Source organism: Plecotus auritus (genome assembly GCF_963455305.1).
Source record: "Plecotus auritus genome assembly, chromosome: 5".
NCBI classification, from domain to species: domain Eukaryota; kingdom Metazoa; phylum Chordata; class Mammalia; order Chiroptera; family Vespertilionidae; genus Plecotus; species Plecotus auritus.
The window spans coordinates 84706962-84718395 of NC_137776.1; the positions used below are offsets into that span (position 1 = coordinate 84706962).

The window sequence follows — 11434 nt, forward strand, 5'->3', positions numbered from 1 at the left end:
ACAATATCATGTCATCTGCATATAAGGATAGCTTTACTTCTTCTTTTCTAATTTGGATGCCTTTTATTTCTTCTTCCTTTCTAATTGCAATGGCTAATACTTCCAGTACTATGTCAAACTTGTGCTTACACTGCGCTTTTATTGTTGCTCTCTTTCTAACTCCTTGAGTTGTAGGGTTAGGTAATTTATTACCATTGTTTCTTGTTTTTTGCAGTAGGCTTGTAGAGCTATGAACTTCCCTCTCAAAACTGCTTTCGTGCCGAAACCGGTTTGGCTCAGTGGATAGAGCGTCGGCCTGCGGACTGAAGGGTCCCAGGTTCGATTCCGGTCAAGGGCATGTGCCTTGGTTGCGGGCACATCCCCAGTGGGGGTTGTGCAGGAGGCGGCTGATCGATGTTTCTCTCTCATCGATGTTTCTGGCTCTCTCTCCCTCTCCCTTCCTCTCTGTAAAATATCAATAAAATATATTAAAAAAAACAAAACAAAACAAAAAAAAACTGCTTTCGCTGTGTCCCATAGATTTTGGATTGTTGGTGAGAGTGGGCATCCCTGTCTTGTTCCTGTTCTTAGGGGAAATGGTTTTAGTTTTTGCCCATTGAGTATGATGTTGGCTGTGGGTTTATCATATATAGCTTTTATTATGTTGAGGTATGATCCTTCTATTCCCACCTTGTTGAGAGTTTTTATCAAGAAAGGGTGTTGGATGTTGTCAAATGCTTTTTCTGCATCAATTGATATGATTATGTGATTTTATCTCTCAATTTGTTTATGTGATGTATCACGTTTATTGATTTGCGGATATTGTACCAACCTTGCATTCGTGGGATAAATCCTACTTGGTCATGGTGTATTATCTTTCTGATGTACTGCTGGATCCGATTTGCAAGAATTTTGTTGAGGATTTTGCATCTATGTTCATGAGGGATATTGTCCTGTAATTCTCTTTCATTGTGTTGTCTGTATCTGGTTTTGGTATTAGGGTGATCCTGGCTTCAGAGAAGGAGCTTGGAAGTGTTCCTTCCTCTTGAATTTTTTGGAATAGTCTGAGGAGGATAAGTATTAGTTCTTCCTTGAATGTTTGGTAAAACTCCCCTGTGAAGCCGTCTGGCCCCGGGCTTTTGTTTGCCAGAAGCTTTTTGATGACTGCTTCAATTTCTTCCATAGTTATTGGCCTATTGAGATGTTTAGATTCTTCCTGATTGAGTTTTGGAAGGTTATATTTTTCTAGGAATATGTCCATTTCCACCAGGTTGTCCAGTTTGTTGGAATAAAGTTGTTCATAGTAATTTTTGACAATCCTTTGTATTTCTGTGGTGTCTGTTGTTATTTCACCTATTTCATTTCTGATTTTGTTTATTTGGGTCCTCTCTCTTTGCTTCTTGGTGAGCCTGGCTAGAGTTTCATCAATCTTGTTTATCCTTCCAAAGAACCAGCTCTTGGTTTTGTTGATCTTTTGTATTGTTTCTTTGCTCTCTATGTCGTTTATCTCTGCTCTGATCTTTATTATTTCCTTGCTTCTGCTTACACTGCACTTTTCTTGTTGCTCTCTTTCTAACTCTTTGAGTTATAGGGTTAGGTAATTTATTACCATTGTTTCTTGTTTTTTTGCAGTAGGCTTGTAGAGCTATGAACTTCTCTCTCAAGACTGCTTTCGCTGTGTCCCATAGATTTTGGATTGTTGTGTTTTCATTGTCATTTGCTGCCATGATGTTTTTTTTTTTTTATTTCTTCCTTGATCTCTCTGGTAACCCAGTCATTGTTTAATAGCATGCTATTTAGTCTCCATGTGTTTGATTTTTTTGGATTGCTTTTATTGCAGTTGATTTCCAGTTTTATGCCACTGTGATCTGAGAAGACACTTGATATGATTTCTATCTCTTTCAATTTGAAAAGACTTTGCCTATGTCCCAGCATATGGTCTATCTTTGAAAATGATCCATGTGCACTTGAGAATAATGTATATTCTGTTGCTTTGGGGTGAAATGTTCTGAAGATGTCAATTAATTCCATCTGGTCTAGTGAGTCATTTAGGCTTGATGTTTCTTTGCTGATTTTTTTGTTTAGAGGATTTGTCCAGTGGTGATAGTGGGATATTAAGGTCTCCTACTATAATTGTATTGCTGTTAATCTCTCCCTTGATATCTTCAGGAGTTTTTTTATGTATTTGGGTGCTCCTGTATTGGGTGCATATATGTTTACCAGAGTTATTTCTTCTTGTTGGATTGCTCCCTTTAGTAATATGAAGTGGCCTTCCTTATCTCTTGTTATGTCCTTCACTTTGAGATCTAAATTGTCAGATATAAGTATTGCTACCTCAGCTTTTTTTTCATTTTCATTTGCCTGGAAAACCCTTTTCCATCCGTTCACCCTCAGTCTGTGTGCGTCTTTTTTTCTGAGGTGGATTTCTTGTAGACAGCAGATATATGGGTCTTGTTTTCTCATCCAATCCATTACCCTAAGGTTTTTGATTGGGACATTTAATCCATTTACATTTAAAGTTATTATTGATAGGTACTTATTTGTCGCCATTTTTATTCTTTACCCCTGTGTTCCTTCTTTGCTTCCTATTTCTTTTTTTTACAGCAGACCCTTTAACATTTCTTGCATTGCTGGTTTGGTGGTAATAAATTCTCTTCGTCCTTTTTTGTCTGTGAAGCTCCTGATTTCACCTTCAATTTTGATTGATAGCCTTGCTGGGTACAGTATTCTTAGATTCAAACCCTTCCTTTGCATGGCTTTGTATATTTCATTCCATTCCTTTCTGGCCTGATGAGTTTCTGTTGAGAAATCAGTTGCTAGTCTAATGGGGGTTCCTTTGTATGTAACTTTCTGTCTCTCTCTGGCTGCTTTTAAGATTCTTACTTTGTCGTTGGTGTTTGCCAATTTAATTATAATGTGCCTTGGCGTCGGTCTTTTGGGGTTCATTTTGCTTGGTACTCTGTGAGCTTCTTGAATTTGTGTGGGTTTTTTCTTCCCTATATCAAGGAAGTTTTCTGTCATTATTTCTTCAAACAGGTTTTCTATTCCTTGCTCAGTTTCCTCTCCTTCTGGAACTCCTATTATGCAGATGTTGTTTTGTTTTGTGTTGTCCCAAAGTTCCCTTAGGCTCTCCTCCTGCTTTTTAATTTTTTTTTCTTGAAGCTGCTCTACTTGGGTATTTTTTCCCACCTTGTCTTCTAGCTCACTGATGCGGTCCTCTGCTTCTTCTAGTCTACTCTTGATGCTTTCTATTGAGTTGTTTACAGCAGCGATGCCATTTTTCATTTCTTCTTGGTTCTTCTTCATTTCCTCTTGGTTCTTACTCATATTGTCGAATTTGTCTTCCATTCTTTTCAGCCACCTTATAACCATTTCTCTGAATTCTTTCTCTGACAGGTTGCTTGCTTCTATTTCATTTACTTCCTTTTCTGGATGCCTGCTTTTCTTTCATATGCGGGCTGTTCCTTTGTCTCCCCATGGTCTCTCTTCTCCAGATGTCTGGTTATGTAGTTCTCTCTCTCCTTATCCCAGGCGAAATCTTACCTTTCTGTGGTGGAGTGTAGAGCTCCTCTGAATCCGCGTGTTTGCGCCAACTGGGGACTGGTGTTCTGTTGCCCATTTGTTGATTGTGTTGTTTATCTTTCTTTTATTAAGTTGTATGAGTTCCCTGTAAATGTTGGAGATTAAACCCTTATCTGTGATAACATTGGCAAATATATTCTCCCATGCAGTGGGTTTTCTTGTAGTTTTGTTAATGGTTTCTTTTGTTATGCAAAAGCTTTTTATTTTGATGTAGTCCCAATTTGTTTATTTTCTCTTTAGTTTCCATTGCCCTAGGAGCAGTATCAGTGAAGAAGTTCCTTTGGCATATGTCTGAGATTTTGCTGCCTGTGGATTCCTCTAATATTTTTGTGGTTTCCCATCTTACGTTTAAGTCCTTTACCCATTTTGAGTTTATTTTTGTGTATGGTGTAAGTTGGTGATCTAGTTTCATTTTTTTGCATGCATCTGTCCAATTTTCCCAACACCATTTATTGAAGAGACTGTCTTGACTTCATTGTATGTTCTTTCCTACTTTGTCAAATATTAATTGAGCATAGTGTTTTGGGTCAACGTCTGGTTTCTCTATTCTATTCCATTGGTCAGGTAAAATGTGTTTTACAAAATATTTAATATTAATGAAGATTCTGGGCTTCACATAGTTAAGAACCACTGCTTTAGGAGGATTATGTAAATAATAATAATAATAATAATAATAATAATAATAAAGATAAGACCTTCTTTTCACCAAGAACTTCTCACTTGGGTTATTTAACAGCTGCCAGACTAGTCCTTCAACTTCTAGTCTCATCTCTCTTCACCCTACCCCACCGAGCTTCCGAGTGCACTTTCTGAAATGAAGATCAGATCATGTCACTGCCCAGCTTTCTGGAACTTAATCACCTTAAGGTGTTCTTTACTGGGATGCTCAGCAAGATAGAATTGAATTGTAATGCACTTAACTCCTTTTGTAATTTTATGTATTGTACTTGAGGCCCAGTGCATGAAAATTTATGCACTTGAGGGGGGGTCCCTCAGCCCGGCCTGACCCCTCTCACAGTCCGGGAGCCCTCAGGGGTGGGAGGCAACCCGGCAGATCAGGGGAAGGCAACGCCCCATCATACCTCTGCTGCTGCCACTGCTGGCAGCACAAGCCTCAGCTGGCCCTGGTTACCTGAGCCTTGGGTGGCCCTGGGCGGATGGGTAGCCACCATCCAAGGCTTGCCTGTGCTTCAGGCTGGCCCTGGGCTGCTGGGAGGCTGAGGGGACTGGGGGACTCTGGAGGCAGGCACGCGGAGCGGCCGGGCCCACCTGGGGGTGGGCCCAGGCTTGCGGCATGCCTGCTGCCCCAGCGGGGCTGAGGGGAATGGATGCTGCCATCTTGTGGCTATGGGCGCCGCCATATTTGAGGGCAGGACAGTCAATTAGCATATCCCCTCCTTATTTGCTGTGGGTGCTTCCATCTTTGCGATGGCGTGAGGGTCAATTAACATATTCCCTCTCTATTAGATAGGATTTTACATATAGAAAAGCATTTTTCAGAAAAGTTGTCCGTTGATCTCATCAGACTTCCTAAGGTACAAACAATGATAAGCATCTAGATCAAGTTCAACCCTTGGTATGTACAGAAGCCTTTAGTGATCTTGCTCTTCCCACCTGCTCAACTTCATTTTTCAGCCTTCTTCTGCCCCATCCACACCATGCCCCATTCACACCTTACCCTACCGCACACACTAGAATATTACTTGTTAATTCTGAGGAGACCTCACTCTCCAGCCTTATGCTCACACAGTTGTAGGCTTTTGAATGCTCTCCTGGTTGCCATCACCTGACTCTGCATCATGCAGCTCCCTTCACCTGTCTGCACCTGGTGCAGATTGAGATCAGACTGTAACCATGGTGTTTCATAATCATCAATTTTTGAGTCAGTTTTCCTCATAGCCATTCAAATCCTTGAGGCAGAGTTCATGTATTCTAACCCAACTATCCTCTGTGCCTAGGAAAGTGCCTGCATGTAGCAGGTGAATAATAAAAAGTGGTTGAATGACTGTATCTATACATTAATTCAGGACAAGATATGCTGTGGCTCCTTGGATAGCAGGTGAGGCTGCTAAGGGCAGGGAGTTGGGACTAAAGACTATAGACTATGGGAAAGTAGAAGAAATGGCTTAGCTGTCTGGGAACAACAAAGTCATTTCCAAACCTTAGCAGATTTCTGTCCCATACTATTTTATTCCTTCCTCTCCACCCTCACCCCCTTGGTTGAAATGTTCTCTATGTTCCAGGGGAAGGAAAGGGAGTAAAGGGGGAGGCAATTTGAGGGATCCAGATAGATGACTAAGGCCATAGAGGACTTCTCTGTGTAATGTCCCAAATATTTAACAATGTTTCTAAACTCATGGGGTCCTTGGGGAGGGAGGCTTTTTACTGGCAATCGAGGGAGGAGCTGGGCTTCCAATCTAGGGTGACATGGGATGAACCCAAGGCAGTGTGCAGTTTAAATCAGACACCAGAGGCCGAGGAAAATGGGGAGAAGAAGTCCCCAGGAATTCACAGAAGCCAAAGAGAAAGTTCTCAGCTTTTAGTAAGTCTTAGAATTGAGGTTTGAGTCAATCTTAACTAGACCTGAAAGGGGTAAGAACCCTGCCTGACACCTGGGCTGTACAATAAAGACACACTGATAACCATGTTCTTCAAATGCATTGTCAGAAGCAGAGGATTGAGACCCTTTTGGCTTTTGTCCTTATACTTTCCTCAAAGGTTTTCCCTGCTGTTCTCTAAATGTAGACTATTTCCTCATTGTTAGTCAGGGTAAGGCTAGGCTGCTCTCACGGAGAGACAACAAGACAGTAATCAGGTGGCTTAGAAAAGATAGAAGTTGGTTTTTCTCTTATGGAACAGTTTGAGGTGGGTGTGCCAGCTTGCTGGGCAGCTGTGCTCTAGAGATCCTTCTGAGAAGGAGTCCACAGGCTTCCCTTCATCTGGCTTCTCTGACATCTCCTAGTTCAGTCCTCCTCCAACATAAAAATAGGTAATCTGTGGAGCTTGTTCAATGCAGCTTCTGATTCTGGGAGGGGGCCCTTTAGTGAGTCTGCATTTCTGGTAAGGTCTGAGAGTAGCAAGGCGGGAAGGCATTGTCCTTCTGACCTGCTTGAGCTTAGGTCTTACAGCTTGCACTGAGGTGGCTGTGTGGGGGAGTCCCAGTGCAAGGTTTCAAGGACCAGCCTACAAATGGCACATTACACCTCTGCTCATGTTTCACCTGTAAGAAGTTAATGATGTGGCCACACATGGTGCAAGAGAGTTCTGGAAATGTAGACCTAGGTGGGCAGCCATGGTCCCTGTATTCTGTGACTTTTGGAGAAAGAGAGAAGGGATGCTGGTGGAGAACCAGCAGGTCCTGATACATCATCTCTGCTGGATCCTTCTCTAGTAGCCAGTTCTGGGGAGCCATTATATAGAGCAACCAGGCTCCATTCTCTCAACTATTATAATGTGCTGGTTACTAACAATTGAAAGAATGTGAGAGTATTCAAGTTGGAGAACACATCTACATTTATGTATGCAAACTCAAGTGTTTTCTTAGAAGAATGGCCTTCTCACATGCTGCCATGCCTCTTTAGGTAGCAGGAAAATGGATGAAGTTAGGGCTAGTGTGCCAGCAAAACCATATGTGGGTCTCACTCCCTCACTTGACTAATATCTGAACACTTCCTACTTGAAGATCATTGTACTTGGTGTTGGGAATGTAGCACTGAAGGAGACAGGGGTAGGAGGCAGTCTTGAGTAGTAGCCGAGGGTGTTTACTCAGTAAACAGCCTGCCTGAGTTCAAAATCTATCTCTACCACTTAACCTTGGGCAAATTAGTTAACATCTCTGCCTCAGTTTTCTGTAAAATGTTATAAATGCAGGATTCCCTTAGTTATTATAAAGATTCAATGAGATAATCTAGTCGCTATGATTATGCCCGGCCCTCAGGAAGCTTACACGTTAACAGTCCTCATTATTTGTGTTCCTGCAGAAAATAAACTGAGGATCACTGCTCTAGGGGTTGTAGAGACCTGGACCCAAGGAGTTACATGCTCCCTCTAAGCAGAGAGTGGGAGTCAGTTGGACTAGGGCCTGCTCCTACTTTCACCATTTTCACTGAGGGAGAAATGCTTCAACTTGCTTTTCAACTTAATCACCAGCTTTCAACTTGCTTTCTTTGAAGAGGTGTAAACATTTTGCCAACCTTTCACATCACCTCAATTTTGTTTCTGATGTTGGAGATTACTCCATCAACCATACAGTGAGTTCACTAATAGTTGGTGGTCTTTTATTTCTCTGATATCTCCGAAGAATTCCCTCTTATTTACAGGAGTGAAGTGACCTTAACTTGCAGAGGTTTTTACAACCCTTCTAGCTTAAGCTTTCTTTATACCTCCTGCTCAAATATTGCCACAGCTCTTACTTAGAATTCTGTGCTACACTTTCTTTTATATTAGAACTCCAGTGATTTGAAATTCTCATTTGGACTAAGTTTGCAAAATGAAACACAGTGTCATTATAGGTGGTTCTTAAATGGAGTACTTCAAATCATGTGTCAATTTTAAGTCTGCTGGCTAATTTCCTAATTTATTTTTTAAACTTACATAGAAAATAGGACAAAATAACGAGGGAATTTAGAAATGCGTGTATGTTGGACACTATCTTTTATGGACTATATACTTCTGGGACAATCTGATGAAATCCCTGGCTTCTTCCTTTTAAATTTGCGTAAAATTCCAGGGGTTTCACAGATCTCTTTAAGTCTATGAACGTGAGGCCAAGAAAATCTCAAAATGGAACATCCTTGGAAGTGCAGGATTAATGGCAAATACATTATATATGTGAGCCCATATATCAATGTTTTTATTTTAAACAAGTCAATATATATTTTATTGAAGCAACTGTCAACCACTTATTTCAGTCATATTTTTAAACAGCCTTTCAAAGCTTACTTTTACTGATTGGGCCCCATTAAATAGAATTCTGCCATTTTAAATTTCTGTATGTCTATAGGCAAATTACCAGTGTTGTTGCACAGTATTGCACACAGTATTGCCAGCTCTATCAGTAGTTGTATTAACAGCTTTCATACTGGTTCATCTAATTGAACTGCCCTGTTGTAGTTCCTGGATTATCTCCACATCATGCCTTTAATCAAGTGGAGAGAGCTCCTTTGTGTAGATCAACCCTAGGTTGTCTATAAGCTTGTGTAATTAGACAATTTATTGAAATTCTGTTCTTATGTATCTTTCTGTCCACATTTAAAGAGATAGACAGTATTTTTACCTTCTATGCCTGAGGGGGTTTAGTGCAGGGCAGGGAGTGGAAGTTGCCTTAAGAGTGTGTTTTTTTTGTTTGTTTTGTTTTTCTTTCTTGGTTTGGTATTCTGAAAACTGAAACAAGGGAATTATGTAGAAGGTAGGAGAAGTGAGAAAGAGACCAAAGCAATAAAGGGAGTGGAGGTGATTTCACTAAAAGCTAGGGAGTTCTCATGGCCTTTGGTCCCATAGTTACCTCCCTCTCAAGAACCTGGAGAGGAGATAAGAGCTTGGATGCTGAGAGGGTGGGCAGGAAGGGGATGGCTGCTTGGTCTGTCTTCCATAAGGACAGGCTTAGGACTCGCACATACCCTCTCTGGACAGAGCTGGACATTAAGAGACCATGCACATGTTAGCAGCGACTTGTGGGAACCCAAACCAGAGGCCTTCTGGGATGACTTTCTCATGTCTGGGACATGCACAGGGCTTGAGGGAGGAAAGGTCTGAATAATGACCACTACTGAATTTCCTACCAGACTAGCCATGAAGGTGGGGTGAAGTGTCAGAATCAGATCTAGTGCAATTTCAAGAATATTAGGTTCCATGGCATACCCTGCACCCCACACTCTGTACAGTAAAATTCATATACATTCAGGAGATACAGATGAAAGTGCTGCCTTCATGGAGCTCACAATGAGGTGGGAGAAATGCAATGCTGGCATAGGCAACAATAAGGAACTATAGCGAATCAGAAGGAGGAAAAGGATTATTGGAGGGGATGGGGAAAAGTTTCATGGAAGAAGTGGATTTTTGAGCACATTTTGAAGGATCAGTGCAACTTAGATGTATGGATAGGGATAAGAGGCTTTTCCAAGTGCAGGAAATAATGTGAGTAGAAGCATAAAGAGGAGCATTGTGAAGAATAAGAGTAGTTTGGGTAAATTGTTAGTTGCAGCAAGGGGATGAGTGGGAAATATCCTTGGAAAGATAAGCTTAGAATCACGCTAAAGATTTTTAGATAGATAGAATGCTCTAATGAAAAGACAGATAATAGATAAAAAAATATCTTGTAGTTCGTATGGCCTTCAGTAAGTTTCTTAATCTCTTTGAGTTTCAGTGTTATTTATCTACGGAGGGTATACTATTACCTTGCAAGAATGTAAAATTAGAATAATAATGATGACAATGATGATGATAGCTACCATTTATTTATTTAGGAATATGAAAATTTATTAATACTGTGTTTTCATCATCAAAACTTATAATCTTGGTCTTTCCTTCTTGTCTTCGTATTAGGCCAAAGGAGAGACATGGGCTTTCTGACAATCTTAAAGCAAACTCCAGGAATGTCACCAACAACATGACCTTTATGACCAAATCCAGCAACCAGAACTTCATCATTTTCCTTAATAAAATTCAAACAACCGTCATTGGTACAAAGGCTGTGATTTCTTTACCATTCTTGATGAGCTGGACCCCAACACACTTCCTGATGGCAGAATTTGGCTTCAACCTCTATATTTTCCAGCACAAGTCCCTTTGCATGGGAAGCACATCCAAAAGGCTTGGCCTTCAGGGCTGTGCCCAAATAGGCTTTCTTGTACTGTTTATCATGCCACTTCTGATCTCATTGGTGGCTCCCGAACTTCCTGGCAGTGTGAATGCCACAACACTTGCCCATCCTGCAAACACCACAGGCCTGAGCAAAAGAGATATAGTTACCATTTTTACCAGGGTATCTATGTCCGGCATTTATTTCCATTCCATTCCATTCCATTCCATTCCATTCCATTCCATTCCATTCCATTCCATTCCATTCCATTTCATTCCCACTCAGTCACTCAGCTATCTAGAGTGTGAGGAATCTGCAGTACATACTTTATTAGTACTAGACTATTCTAAGGCTCATCCAGATTTCTACTTGTTGCCTCCTGAATACATAATTCCTTGAAATTGGGCATGGGCATGTGACTTGTAATGGCTAATGAAATGTGAATGAGAATAATGGTCAACTTCTGAACGGCAGCCCTTAAGTGATGGGGTCTCATTTTTTCTTTCTCTGTTGTGGGAAGCCATGCAGCATTGTTTTGACATGGTGTATAAGGTGTAGGCACTTGTAGAAGCCCGAGTCCCTGAGTAATTTTGATGAGCAGAGTCCTCTACTCCCACTGAGCAGTGTAGATATGAAGTATGTGAGAAAAATAAACCTTTGTTGTTTTAAGTCCTTGTGATTTGGGGGTTATTTGTTGCTGCCACATAACCTAGTAAGTTCTGATTATTGCATCTTTAGTACAGTTTATCCATGCACATGTAAAACACAGCTCTGTGTGGCTTAAAGGAGATGATTGGCTTTTCTTTAAGCTAACTATGATGACTTCCTGAGGTCCTTCACTTCATATAGTCCTTCAACACCACGCTTGTTTATCAATCCTTTTTCCATACCCCAAATCTCTTTCTAATGCATCAAGCTCATTTTTTCAACAGTTTTGGTGTTAATTTCAAAGCCCACTATAAAGGGAGAAAGATATCCACCTTGAGAGAGGAAAGAGAGAAGAGAGGTTCAAGTGTGCTGGGGTGAGGAGTGCCCTGGGGAAGGTAAAGGTTGGGGGAAGGTGTCAGAATGCTC

General features: G+C 41.0%; 1 pseudogene across 1 annotated transcript; it reads right to left on the reverse strand.

Annotated features, from left to right (window-relative positions):
* Window positions 1-10067: 10067 nt before the first annotated feature.
* LOC308248247 (small ribosomal subunit protein uS12-like) lies at window positions 10068-10489 on the reverse strand (annotated as a pseudogene). The gene has a single exon. The product of its transcript is annotated as a small ribosomal subunit protein uS12-like (transcript).
* Window positions 10490-11434: the final 945 nt, after the last annotated feature.